General features: G+C 38.4%; 1 protein-coding gene across 5 annotated transcripts in view; it reads left to right on the forward strand.

The window, feature by feature from the left end:
* The window catches only part of PRRG1 (proline rich and Gla domain 1), a 138,543-nt gene that overhangs the window by 17,178 nt on the left and 107,825 nt on the right, over positions 1-13,540 (forward strand). The window contains exon 1 of one of the 5 annotated variants that reach the window (XM_070606331.1): positions 554-907. The exons of 3 other annotated variants lie outside the window; for them this stretch is intronic. The gene's annotated coding sequence lies outside the window, so the exon portion shown is untranslated. Of the gene's footprint in view, positions 1-553; positions 908-13,540 lie in introns of those variants that run through there. One more of the 5 variants, XM_070606335.1, reaches the window with a different exon arrangement.

A 13,540-nucleotide genomic window follows, 5' to 3' on the forward strand; every position in this document is an offset into this window, starting at 1 on the left:
GCCAGACGTGCGGCAGCAGGCTTGGCCGCGCTGCCTCCGGGGGGTCCGACCCGGCCGCGTGCGGAGCGGCGTGCGTGGTGGCGGCAGCGCGGGAGGGTCTGTGCGAGGAGGCAAAAGGAAGGACAGGGCTCCGGAGCCTGGCAGTCCGTCCTCGGGCTTGGCGGGACCCGGAGGCTCGCCAAGGGCGCTGGGGGTGTCCCAGTTTCAAGTTCAGCGCCCGGCGTTTGGTGCCCCTCAGTGGCGTCCCGGCCCATCCCTTCCCCCGCGCTGCGGGCTCAGGGTGCGGAGTTGCCAGGAACAGTCCTCGTCGCAGGCAGAGGATTTGGGGGAGGTGGGCTGTGTCCCAGGCTAGTGCCAAGGAGGGCGTGGCGTTCGTGTGACTTTCCTTCAGCCCGCCCCGGGAATGTGTCCGTCTTCTGGTACATTGTGCTCATGGACATTTTAACAAAGGCTTTGACTGTTTTCTGGGCAGTGGCAGTGACAGCGGGGGCGGCTCAGGGCGGGGGGAGGACGAGGTCGCGGTGCGGTCCTGGGGGCAGGGGGAGCGAGGCGGGGCGGGCGTGGGGGGAGTGGGAGGAAGCGAACAACCTTCCTCAGCTTTTTCCTTCTTCCTGGTCCGCTGATTTTGATCAGTGCTAGGATCAGCCTCGAGAGGGATATGATTGGAAATTAGTGTTCAGACTCTTGGCTGCAGCCGATTGGTTTTGTAATTGTGCTGTTGATGTATTTTATAAGTGTCCCTTCAGGAGAAAAGCGAAACTAATGGAATTGAAAAGGAATTAATTGAACGAAAGGGTGAAGAGGTGGAGTGTCAAAACTTAGAGCTAAATTAATGCCCTGTGATAGTCATGGTATAAATAAAGCCAGACTCTCAGACTCTGGAGGATGTGAAGGTGCCCAAGTCAGGGTAAGTGGCAAGTTGATTAGGGTGCTGTTAATTGTTTCAATCAAGAGTGGATTACTGGATATATGTGTGCAGAGGTGTTGCCAAGTTCTTGGGCAGACTCACTTTAGAAGCCTGAAAAATGATCTTGAAAATATAACACACTAGGGCAAATACTGTAATATTGGATAAGATTCCAAGGCTTTCATTTTCAAACTTCGGATCTTTATGAAAACTAGTATATGTGTTCCCAAGCATAAATGTTGATATTTTTGCTCATTTGTTTAACTTAAAACAACAAAACAAATTGAACGTCTTCCTCCTCCACCCCTTTCCCTTGATTGTGAATCCTGTTTTATAAACATTTACTTTCAGATCTGAAGTGTGGTTAAAGGCACGATGCCCCCCCCCCACCCCAGGCATGAAGTGAATAGGATTTCTTGTGTTATTGTCATTTTACTCTTTCTTTTCCTGTTATTTTAAGTTAAATGCCACTAAAGTTACCAGATTTGGGGAGTGAGGTGTTAGGGATACCTTCTCCCTTTTCCATTGCCTAATGAACTCCTTTTCGTCCTTTCAGACTCAGCCCAATTCACTTCTTTTTGCCAAAATTTTCCAACTCCCCCAGAATGAATTAATCACCCCCTTTCCTGATACCCCTGGCCTTATTTCTCTCTTGCTATTAGAACCTTGGTCTTCTATGTTACTCCAATACCTAGGGCTGCTGGGTGGGTACTGAGTGCCTAATAAATGCACTTACAGTTAGATGTTAATAAATGCTGTTTGAAAGATAATTCGTATTGCATAAAGTACATGGGATAATAGGAGAAATATAGAATGCTGAAATTATATTTACTATTTGAACAACATTTGGAATGTGGATAAGAAATAAGTATGGAACTACGTTGCCATGTATTAGTCTGTGGTTTATCCTTCTAAAAGAGGTGCAAAAGCTTTGCAGATATAGGCAAAATGAGCACCGGAAAAGCCCCAATTTTAAAAAAGGTCACCTTCTGATACTGAACCTATTGAAAAGTCAACATGAAACAGAGGTTAATGATTTGTAGAAAGACACAAATAGGGTGCTGTTGGAACCTAGGAATTGACAAGTGAAGCAAGCTGGCCAGATGGTATCCGCTGAAGGCTTAAACTGTAACCCATTAGACCTGTTAGACTGATGAGTTGTATTATACTCCTAAATCTTAAGGTGCTTTGAGCGTTTGAGTCTCTTCACGTTATAGTGCCCTCAAAGGGCTTGGCCTGACTATTTCTGCCAGCCTGTCTTTGACATCTTTCTTAACGCCACCAGCGTCATTGGCCTTCCAGTCACCTCTAGCTTTTAACAGGAATTATGTTCCTCTGCTCCTTACCACTCAGGCTCATCACTCTCACTACTAGCTTTCATCTCCTCAATGGGTTTATCCATTGAAGAGAATATTGTGAGCAACTGATCACTCAATTTATACGTGAATAGAATTGATACTTTAGTTTAAAAATGAGTCAGGATGGGCTAGTTGGTTAGTCCAGGTTTCTGTGCCTGCAAAATAGAGATCCTATCCTGGCTAGTAGTAACTTCTGTTTTTCTCCCCTCACTTAATTTATCCCGTCTCCACCTAAATGTAAAAGCACTTTTTCTCCACGTCACTTTTTTTTTTCTTTTAAATAACATTAACTGTTGTTCCTTCCACAACACTTCACATTAGTGCCTGGTTTTTGTGAGTAACACTTGCGACTCAGAGAAGATGAGTAGAGTCCATAAAACTTCTTTTTAAAAAAGTTCTACGTCCTCTGTGGTCTTTAGACTGACTTACTAAAAAAAGTATTCCAAAACACTGTGATTAAGCCTTCCTTCTTAGAACTTTCTCACCTCGACTTCCCATACTTCTGGTTTTTCCTCTACTTCTTTGACCAGTCAACCTCAGCTCAGTCGTCGTCTTAAGGTTCTTTCCAAGACTCTCTTTCTTTCCCATTCTATATAGGAGACAATAATATGGTGATCAAGGGCATGGAATTTGGAGGCAAGATGTTAAACTTCATTCTCTAAGTGTCAGTTTCCTCATCCGTAGAAATTATACTACTTACCTGATAAGTGAGATTGGGTGTATTAACAGCTTATCATAATATCTAGCACATGCTAATTGTCCTAAAAATGGAAGTTATTGTTATTTGTAATTGCTGTTTCTTATGAGAAATATAATTTTAGTAGCAGTTCAAAATGTGGATGTATTGACATCTTCTACTCTGAGTATCTGTAGATTCCTCCCATATGTCTAAAACAGTTGGCTTAGCACAGTGGTTCTCAAACATCAGCATGCACAATAATCACAAGAGTGTGCTGATTTCTAGGCCTCACCCCCAGAATTTGTAGTCCTGTATTTGTAGATTCCTCCCATATGTCTAGAACAGTTGGCTTAGCACAGTGGTTCTCAAACATAAGCATGCACAATAATCACAAGTGTGCACTGGTTTCTGGGCCTCACCCCCGGAGTTTCTGATGTCTGGGATGGGGCCTGAGAATTTTCACTTCTATCAAGTTTCCAAGTGATAGTGATGCTGTTGGCCCTCGGATCACATTGAATTGCACTGATCTAGATGGCACCCAGACAAGTTGGCAGGGAGGAGATCAAAAGACCAAAAAGTTATCAAAGTTAAGAGAGGTGTGTGCTTAAAGATGGTGGTATCATATAAAGTTTGGAAAGGATAGAACTAAGAGAACACAGTTGGATTTGGTGACCATGATCCTTTTTATTTGTTTTTTTGTGTGTGTGTCAGGTGCAGAGGGTTGATTTAATTGTACTCCTCAGTTGGTGGAATATTACTATTATTATGACTAGAAAAACGCATGGCAGATATTTGAGGAAATGGTTCTTAATCTGGGGTTTGTATTAGACTCTTTTACGGAGCTGTTTTTGTCAACATGCTTATGTTTAGTACCCCTCCCCCTGATGTAAACCTGTCAGATCAGAATTTCAGAGCGTGGAACCTGGGCATGAAAAAATTCCAGGAGATGTGGATGTACACCCTGGTTAAAGAACCACTTTTTTGAACAATCATGGTCAGGAAGTGGAAACAGTGAAAGTAAATTAATGTTTTGGTAAATTGTTGGTGAAGGGAGAAGGGAAGGAAAAAAAAACCCTGGAATTTGAGAACATTAAGGGATCAAGAAAATGCGAATGAGTGGAGAGAGGTGAAAAGCCAGCTGGAGCAGGGCAGTGATTGAAGGTATAACGCTAAGGGGGTATAATTGATGGAATAGAATACTGGAGCTGAAGAACAGGAGAGAATGGAATCAGGGATGCCAAGAGAAGAGAGGAGAGAAGAATGAGTGAAGAAAAAGAAATTTAAAGATAGAGAGCGGAGGGCCGGCCCCGTGGCTGAGTGGTTAAGTTCCTGCGCTCTGCTTCTGCAGCCCAGGGTTTCCCCGGTTCGGATCCAGGGCGCAGACCTGGCACTGCTATCAAGCCATGCTGAGGCGCTGTTCCACAGCAGAATTAGAAGGACCCACAACTAGAATATACAACTATGTACTGGGGGGCTATGGGGAGAAGAAGAATAAAAGTTTGGCAACAAACGTTAGCTCAGGGCTAATCTTTAAGGAAAAAAAAGAGAGAGGGGAGAAGTTGAAGGAATGCTCTCTAAGAGAGGTTTGTTTGCACGCTACTATTCTTAAGTGGAATTTAAATAGTCCATGAACCCTATGGATTTTTCAAGTTTAATAATGCTAATAAATAAACTAGCAATTTCAGCAGTTCCAGCTACCTCTAATGGTTACACAATTGTGTTTTTTCAAAACTTCTCATTTAGAAGAATTTTTTGAAATTAAGTCTAGACATGCTGTACTGTTACTATAATGCTATTGCCCCAGCCCTTGCTGTAAGATTGACATAAGTTTTTATATGATTACCATTCAACAAATATTTGTGTACCTCTCAATTGCCAGGCATTGTTCTAAGCACTGAGGATAAACAGTGAATAAAACAATTGTATTTTATTGGAAAGTTCTGTCTTTAAGGAGCTTACAGCGTATTTGGGGGGGGGGGTTGATAATAAGTAAAATGTAAGATCTCTCTCTATATACACACACAAAAACACAGATGTATTAAATTATATAGTGTTGCAGTCTTTGGAGAAATACAAAGCAGGGAAGGTGAGTAGTGGAGCACCTATAGGTGTAGGTGAATAGGATGTGTTGGAGGGTGATGATCAGGGAAGACTTTGCTGTCAGCAAAGACTTGTAAGAGATGAGAGAACCATTTATTTGGAGGAAGAGCTTTCTAGGCATAGAGAACAGCAAGTGCATAGGTCCTGAGGTGGCACCTTTTTGCTAGGAATCACAAAACAGTCCTTGTGGCTAGAGTAACATGAATGAGGGGATGTGAATCATAAAAAGGGTCAGATAAGTAAGAAGGTGTGTTGGAGGGTGAGAAGATAATGCAGGGATATTAAATGCATTATGGGAGGACATTATAAGGATACTGAGTGAGAAGGAAATCCATGGAGGCTTTAGAGAGAGAAGTGATTGGATCTGATTTCTGTTTTGCAAGGGTCAGTCTGAGTGCTTTGTGGAGACTAGATTGCAAGGGGAGCAAGAACAGAAGAGACCAATTAGAATAGAGGTTGTGGTGGCTTGGACTAAGGTAGTGTAATGCTGGAAGTATGATAAGTGATCAGATTTCCTGCTCACTTATTGGAAGGGGAATGTCACAAAGGATGATGCCAAGGATTTCGATCTGAGCAACTGGAAGGATGGAGTAGCCATTTAGTGAAATATGGAGGATTGCAGGAAAAGAAAATTTGAGAGAAAGAAGATCAAGAATTCAGTACTAGGCATGCTGAGTTCAAAATAACTATTTGATATCCAGGTGACATTCAGGAGAGAGGTATGGGTGGATAAGAAGCTCTGGGAATGGATCAAATCATTACAAGGGAAGAGAAGAGGTCACTCCTTTGCTTTTTAAAAACAAATTAATGAACTATTTTTAGAGCATTTTAGGTTCACAGCAAAATCGAACGGAAAGTACAGAGAGTTCCCATATACCCCCGTCCGCAGGCACACATAACCTCCCCCACTATCAACATCTTGCAACACAGTGGTACCTTTGTTATCAGCAATGAACCTACAGTGACACATCGTTATTACCTAAAGTCCATAGTTAACATTAGGGTTCACTGTTGGTGTGGTACGTTCTATGAGTTTGGACAAACCTTTAATATGTATCTACCATTATAGTATCATACAGAATAGTTTCACTGCCTTAAAAATCCTCTGTGCTCTGCCTGTTCATCCCTGGCAACCCTGATCTATTTACTGTTTCCATAGTTTTACCTTTTCTAGAATGTCATATTATTGGAATTACACAGTATGTGGGCTTTTCATATTGGCTTCTTTCACTTAGCAATATGCATTTAATTTTTCTCCATGTCTTTTCATGGCTTGATAGCTCATTTCTTTTCAGTGCTGAATAATAGTCCATTGTCTGGCTGTACCGCAATTTATTTATCCATTCACTTACCGAGGGACATCTTGGTTGATTCCAAGTTTTGGCAATTTTGAGTAAAGCTGCTATAGACATCTCTCTGCTGGGTTTTGTGTGGACATAAGTTTTCAACTTTTTTGGGTAAATACCAAGGAGCGTAATTGCTGGATTGTATGGTACGAATATTAGCTTTTTAAGAAACTGACTGTCTTCCAAAGAAGCTATACAGTTTTGCATCCCCATCCACAACAAATGAGAATTCCTGTTGCTCCACATCTTCACCAGCATTTGGTTTTGTCAGTGTTTTGGGTTTTGGCCATTCAAGTAGGTGTGTAGTGGTATCTCATTGTTTTAGTTTGGAATTCACTAATGACATATGATAGTGAACATCTTTTCGTATGCTTACTTGCCATCTGCATATCTTGTTTGATGAGGTGTCTGTTCAGATCTTTTGCCCATTTTTTAGTAAGGTTATTCATTTTCCTATTGTTGAGTTTTAAGAGTTCTTTGTATATTTTAGATAACACTCCTTTATCAGATATCTATTTTGCAAATATTTCCTCTTAGTCTGTGACTTGTCTTCTCATTATTTTGGCATTGTCTTTCACAGGGCAGAAGTTTTAAATTTTAATGAAATCCAACTTTTTGATTATTTCTTCCACAGATTATGCCTTTAGCGTTGTATCTAAAAGTTATTGCCATACCCAAGGTCAATTGGGTTTTCTCCTGTGTTATCTTCCAGGAGTTTTATAGCTTTGCATTTTACATTTAGTCTGTGATCCATTTTGAGTTAAATTTTGTTAAGGGTCTAAGTTCTGTGTCTAGATTCATTTTTTTTTTGTAAGTGAATGTCCAGTTGTCCCGGCACCATTTGGTAAAAAGACTGTCTTTGCTCCATTGTGTTGACTTTGCTCCTTGTCGGTGATCAGTTGACTATATTTATGTGAGTCTATTTCTGGGCTCTCTATTCTATTCCATTAATCTGTTTGTATTCTTTCACCAATACCACACTCTCTTGATTACTCTACCTTTGTAATAAGTCTGTAAATAGAGTAGAGTCAGTCTTCTGACTTTGTACTTCAATATTGAGTTGGCTGTTCTTGGTCTTTTGGCTCTCCATATAAATTTTGGAATAAATTTGTTGATATCCATGAGATAACCTGCTGTATTTTGATTGGGATTGCATTGAATCTATCAATCAACTTAGGAAGAACTGACACCTGACAATATTAAGTCTTGATATCCGTGAACATGAATATTTCTCCATTTATTTAGTTCTTTGATATGTTTCATCACAATTTTGTAGTTTTCCTTGTATAGATTTTGTACCTATTTTGTTAGATTTATGTGTAAGTAATTTGTTTTGGAGGGTGCTAATAGTAATGTATTTTTAATTTCAAATTCCATTTATTTATTGCTAGTATATAGGAAGTTGATTAACTTTTGTATATTAATCTTGTATCCTGCAATGTTGCTATAATTGCTTACTCCAGGAATTTCTTTTTTGACTCGCTGAGGAAGATTTGCCCTGAGCTAACATCTATGCCAGTCTTCCTCTACTTTTTAGTATGTGGGCTACCAGAGCAGCATGACCTCTAACAGAGTAGTGTAGGTCTGCACCTGGGAACTGAACCTGGGCCACCAAAGTGGAGCATTCTGAATTTAACCACTAGGCCACCGGGAACTTTTTTATTGATTCTTTTGAATTTTCTACATTGACAATAATGTCATCTGTGAACAAAGACACTTGGATTTCTTACTTCCCAATCTGTATAAATTTTATTTCCTTTTCTCGTCTTATTGCATTAGCTAGGACTTCCAATATGACGTTGAAAAGGAGTAGTGAAAGGGGACATTATTTCCTTGTCCGTGATCTTAGTGGGAAAGCTTTGAGTTTCTCACTATTAAGTATGATGTTAACTGTAGGTTTTTTGTAGATGTTCTTAAGTTCGGGAAGTCCCCCTCTATTCCTAATTTGCTGAGAGTTTTTAATTATGAATGGAGTTGGATTTTGTCAGATTCTTTTTCTGCATCTATTGATATGGTTGTTTGATTTTTCTTCTTCAGCCTATTGATTTGATGGATTATATTAATGATCTTCAAATGTTGAACCAGCCTTGCATACCTGGGATAAATCCCACTTGATTGTGGTGTAAAATTCTTTTTATACGTTGTTGGATTTGATTTGCTGGTCTTTTGTTGAAGATTTTTGCATGTACGTTCATGAAAGATGTCAGTCTGTAGTCTTCTTGTAATGTCTTTCTGGTTTTGATATTAGGGTAATTCTGGCCTTATGAGTTAGAAAGTATTCCCTTGGTTTCTACCTTCTGGAAGGAGTTGTAGAAGATTGGTATAATTTCTCCTTAAGTGTTTGATAGAATTCACGAGTCAGCCCATCTGGGCCTCTTACTTTCTGTTTTGGAAGGTTATTGATTATTGATTCAGTTTCTTAATAGATATAGGCCTATTCATATTGTCTATTTCTTCTTGTGTGAGTTTTGGCAGATTGTGTCTTTCAAGGAACTGGTCCAGTTCATCTAGGTTATCAAATTTGTGGGCATAGATTTGTTTATAATAATCCTTTATTAACCTTTTAATGTCCATCTGATCAGTAGTGGTATCTCCTCTTTCTTTTCTGATACTGTAATTTGTGTCTTCTCTCTTCTTTTCTTAGCGTGACGTTTATCAATTTTATAGATCTTTTCAAAGAATCAGGTTTTGGTTTTGTTTATTTTCCTTTATTGATTTCTTGTTTTCAGTTTCATTGATATCTGCTCTAATTTTTATTTTGCTTAAATTGCATTTAACTTGCTCTTCTTTTTCTAGTTTTCTAAGTGGAAGTTTAGATTGTTGACTTTAGGTCTTTCTTCTTTTCTAATATATGCATTCAATACTATAAATTTCCCTCTAAACACTGCATCCCACAGTATCTGATAAGTTGTATTTTCATTTTCATTTAGTTCAAAATATTTTTAAATTTCTTTTGAGAATTCTTCTTTGACCCATGTATTACTTAGAAATGAGTTGTTTAATTACTATATTTTGGGATTTTCCATTTATCGTACTGTTACTGATTTCTAGTTTAATTCCATTGTGGTCTGAAAGCAGACATTGTATGATTTCTATTCTTCTAAATTTGTCAAGGTATGTTTTATGTCCCAGAATGTGATCTGTCTTGGTACATATTCCATTGAGCTAGAGGAAAATGTGAATTCTACTGTTGTTGGATGAAGTAGTCTGTAGATATCAGTTATAACCAATTGATTGATGGTGCTGATGAGTTCAACTATGTGCTTATTGAATTTCTGCCTGCTGGATCTGTCTGTCCATTTCTGTTAGGGAGAATTAAAATCTATAACTATAATAGGGGATTTATGTGTTTCTCCTTGAAGTTCTATCAGTTTTTCCCTCATATATTTTGACACTTTGTTGTTATGTGCATACACATTAAGAATTGTTACGTGTTCTTGGAGAATCAACCCCTTTATCATTATATAATGATCCTCTCTATCCCTGATAACTTTCCTTGCCCTGAAGTGTACAATGTTTGAAATTAATATAACTACTCCTGCTTTTTTTGTTTAGTTGTTAGCATGGTTTATCTTTCTCCATCCCTTTACTTTTAGTCTATATGTGCCTTTAGATTTAAAATGGTTTTCTTGTAGACAACATACAATTGGGTTTTGTTTGTTCATCCACTCTGACAATGTCTATCTTTTAATTGGTCTATTTAGACCATTGACATTAAAAGAGGTTATTGATATAGTGTAATTAATATCTACCGTATTTGTTACTGTTCTCTATTTGTTGCCCATGTTCTTTGTTCCTGTTTCTGTCTTCCACACTTCTTCTGCCTTTTGTGGTTTTAATTGAGTGTTTTATAGGATTTAATTTTCTCTCATTTCTTAGCATATCAATTATGCGTTTTTGTTTTTTTTTTTTTTTTACTTTTTTTAATGATTTCCTTAGCATTTGAAAAGTATGCATTTTCAACTCATCCAGTTCCACTTTCAGGTAATACCGTACCACTTCATGGGTAAGCATGTACCTTGTAATAACAAAATATTCCAAATTCCTCCCTCCCATTCCTTGTATCATTGTTGTCATTCATTTTACTTATATATAAGCATATTATATGTATGTAAGCATTCATAATCGAATACATTGTTGCTATTATTTTGAACAAACTGTTATCTTTTAGATCAGTTAAGAATAAGAAAAATAAGGGTTTTTTTGTTTTTTTACCTTTAGTTATTCATTCTTCAGTGCTCTTCCTTTCTTTATGCACATCTGAGTTTCTGACCTATATTATTTTCCTTCTCTCTGAAGAACTTCTTTTAACGTATCTTGCCAGGCAGATCTACTGACAAAAAATTTCCTCAATTTTTGTTTGTCTGAGAAAGTCCTTATTTCTCCTTCTGTTTTGAAAGATAATTTCTCAGTACAAAATTCTGGGTTGGTGGATTTTTTCTCTCCACACTATAAATGTTTTACTTCACTCCCTTCTTACCTGCATGGTTTCTGAGGGGAAGTTGGGTGTAGTTCTTATCCTTGCTCCTCTATAGGTAAGGTTTTTTCCCCTCTGGCTTCTTTCAAGATTATTTTTTTTAATCTCTGATTTTCTGCAGTTTGATTATGATATGCCTAGATGTAGCTTTCTTTTCTCCCCCCAGCATTTATCCTGCTAGGTGTTCTCTGAGGTTCCTGAATCTGTCATTTGGTATCTGACATTTATTGGGGACATTCTCAGTCATTATTGCTTCAAATATTGCTTCTGTGCCTTTCTCTATTTCCTCTTTCTAGTATTCTCATTACATATATTATATCTTTTGTAGTTGTTCCACAGTTCTTGGATATTCTGTTCTTTTTTTAATTTAGTCTTTTTTTTTCTCTTTTTCAATTTCGGAATTTATCATCATGTTTTCAAGCTTAGAGATTCTTTCCTCAGCCATGTTCAGTCTACTGATGACCCCATCAAAGGCGTTCTTTCTTTCTGTTACAGCAGTTTTGATTGGTAGCATTTCTTTTTGATTCTTTCTTATAATTTTTATCTTTCTGCTTACATTATCCATCTGTTCTTGCATGTTGTTTATTTTTCCCATTAAAGCCCCATATCATATTAATCATAGCATTTTTAAATCCCTAGTCTGATAATTCCAACATTCTTGCCATATCTGACTCTGGTCCTGATGTTTGTTCATTCTCTTCAAACTGTGTTTTTAGCCTTTTTGTAGGCCTTGCAATTTTTGTTGAATAGTGAACATGATGTACTGGGTGAAAGGAGTTGCAATAGATAGACCTTTAGTAATGTTGTGATAAGGTGTAGGGGTAAAGGAACCATCCTATAGCCCTGTGACTTGGTCTCAGTGTTTGGTGAACCTGTGCCCCTAAACTGTGAACTTCACTAGTTTTTCTCAGATTTTTTTCCCCCTTTACGTGGTACAGGATGGCTAGAGGGGGCTGGAGTTGTGTATTTCACTTTTCCCAGGCAGGTTAGGCTATTATAAAACCCTAACTTGTTAGGCTCTGGTAAAATCAGTTCTCCTGAGGGCAGTCCTTATTAAGAACAGAATGCTTTGGTGTATTTCAAAATGGTTCCTTTGCCCCTTCCCTCACCAGAAGCATGGTGGGGGGGTTTTCTCCGGTATTTAATGTGAGAACCAGGTCCAGCTCCTGAAGATAAATCTCACAAAAGTGTGCTCCTCCTCCATGGCTGGGGCCACTTGAAGAGTTTAACTCGCAGACTTTTCTGTATTGCGCCACCAGCAACTCATCAATTACACTTCAGGTTTTGCTACCTTGGCACTGGTTGCCTCTGTGGTTTCTGCTCTTGGTTAAGCTGTCATTCTCTGTATCTGCCTGCCTGTCTCCAGTTTTGGGGGCAGTGGTTTGCCCTGTGACCTCACTTCTCTAATGGATTTAAGAAGAGTTGTTTTGTCAATTTGGTCAGCTTTTTACTTGTTGTTAAGATAGAGTTACAGCTTCTAAGCTCCTTGCATGCCACACTGGAAACCAGAGGTCCTGCTTTTCTTGAGATTTTACCACCTGCTTGTCTCTATTAGTTATTTTTGCATGTTTTGAACTTTATATAAATAGGATCATCTATGTATACATACTACTTTTGCTCATCATTACATTTGTGGGATAAAGCCATTAGTTTTGACACTTGTCAAACATTGGTGTGCATGCGCATCCCCTGGAGAACTTGTTAAAGTGCGGATTCTGATTTAGGAGGTCTGGGGTTGGTCCTGAGATTCTGCCTTTCTAACAAGCTCCTATGTGATGCTGATGTTGCTCTTCCATAGACAGTACTTGGAGTAATAAGGCTTTAGTTCATTCCATTTTCAACTGCTTGAATACTTTAGGTAATTTACTGTATAGATTTTTCTCCTGGAAGAGGAAAAATGTGGCAAACTGTCCTTTGTCTGTCCAGTATCATTTTCCAGAATTGAGAGCTAGAAGGAAACAAATTATTTCCTATTTAAAATGGATATTGTCATCAGTATAGTAAATTGAAGATAGTATTTGAATAAAATATTAGCAATATAGTCCTGTAAAATTTCTCACATTGCATTTTTAGTTGTAGGTAAGGTTTTGTCAACTTTATTCTCTACAGGTAATTTTTAGTTAAGGCAAAATTAAAAAGGACAAATTGATGTGCTCGTGTGCATGTGTGTGCACTCACCTGGACGTGTGTGGGAGTAACAGACAAGACATAAAGCTTTCTTTTAGAGCTTTTGACAGGAAATAATAACTCCAGTGATTTGTTTTGATTTTTTTTCCTATTCAAAGGGCTTAGAAGGTAACCTCTTCTTATAATAGAACCTTTCCTACAATGGTGAAGTGATTTGGTTATCCTGAAAACCTTGAGGACCATAGAAATAAGATTGTCAGTGCAGTTGACTTTTAGAGTCTCCTAAGGAAATGGCTTTATACAATATATGTCAAACTTTAATCAGTATTTATTGAACTTCTGTTGTGTAAGGGGTGTGTATACTAGCTTTACCCTTTGTAAGGTAGAAACATAAATACTTCGCAAGAATGTTGCGCATAATGAAGTGAGAAAGTGCCACAAGGCAGGGATAATCAGAGCTCTTAAAACTGCTCCATGTTGCTTTGCTTTCCGCATTAGTGGGTGGTAATAACTGGTATACTTATTTTCAAGCTCATTCAAATACTG

The sequence above is a fragment of the Equus przewalskii genome, chromosome X (genome assembly GCF_037783145.1).
Source record: "Equus przewalskii isolate Varuska chromosome X, EquPr2, whole genome shotgun sequence".
NCBI classification, from domain to species: Eukaryota; Metazoa; Chordata; class Mammalia; order Perissodactyla; family Equidae; genus Equus; species Equus przewalskii.